Source organism: Octodon degus, unplaced genomic scaffold, assembly GCF_000260255.1.
Source record: "Octodon degus isolate 3935 unplaced genomic scaffold, OctDeg1.0 scaffold00205, whole genome shotgun sequence".
In the NCBI taxonomy this organism is placed as follows: domain Eukaryota; kingdom Metazoa; phylum Chordata; class Mammalia; order Rodentia; family Octodontidae; genus Octodon; species Octodon degus.
In genome coordinates, this window is record NW_004524781.1 from 1,210,389 (window position 1) to 1,211,443 (window position 1,055).

A 1,055-nucleotide genomic window follows, 5' to 3' on the forward strand; every position below is an offset into this window, starting at 1 on the left:
CTTCCTCGCTCCAGTGCAGATCCCTCAGCCTGCTAGCACAGATCCTTCATCCCACTGGCATAGATTTTCTAGCCTCCACCCAGATGACCTTTGCGCCTTTCTAGCAGAGATGTGTAAAGCAGGCGTGCATGAGACTTTGTGGGCTCTACGCCTCCATTGGGACTGGTAGGAGGCACTGTTAGGAGCGTTAAGTCCCCAGCTGGATTCTTTGGTGCTTAGTGTGAGGACAGATTTCCCGCACTTGCTATATATGATTCTTGGGTGATTATACTCAAATAATATAAAATGTGTCCTGTATTGTTCCCTTTGCCAAAACTGAAACCAGACATTAGCTCGGTATAACTGAACTGAATATAAATTTGAAAAGTGTTAGTCTATCTGGTAATTAGAAAACTAAACTTGGGGGCCGGAGAGATAGCTCAGTAGTGCAAAGGCCTGAGTTCAATCTCCGGTTCTGCAAAAACAAAACAAAACAAAAAAACCAAAAAACTAAATTTGGTACAAGTTGGGAATGTAAATCCACAGAATCTTCAACTGTGAATCTTAGGAAATCCAAATGCAAATGAAGTTATTTCCAATGCAAATTGAGTAGTCAGGTGTACCATACAAACATATCAGATTCAAATACAGTATCTCAAAAGAAATGTTGTATTTCAGTCACATTGAGCTAAATATGATTTAATTTCCCTGCTTCTGTTTACTTTAACGTGGCTACAGAAAACTTCAAGGTTCAAGTGTGGCTCACGCACCGCTCGTGCATGCGTGCACTGCACACTACGCTCCGTGCAGCGGGTCTTCCCACACCTCGGCGTGTCTCCCGGCGAGGCAAGGCCGAGCTGCTTTGCTTCCGACCCTGGGCCCACTCGCTGTCCCCGCGTGGCTCCCCACCCAGTCTGGGGGTCGGGGCTGCGGCGCGGGTGGGGCCCAATCGCTGGGCGCGACGCGTGCCCTGAGCTCCAGCCGCAGCACCCCGGCAGCTCCGCCCCGCCTGCGCCCGGCTCTCAGGGACGCGCACGCCCCCTCGGTCGCCGGGAAGACCCGGAGGGCGGAGCGCG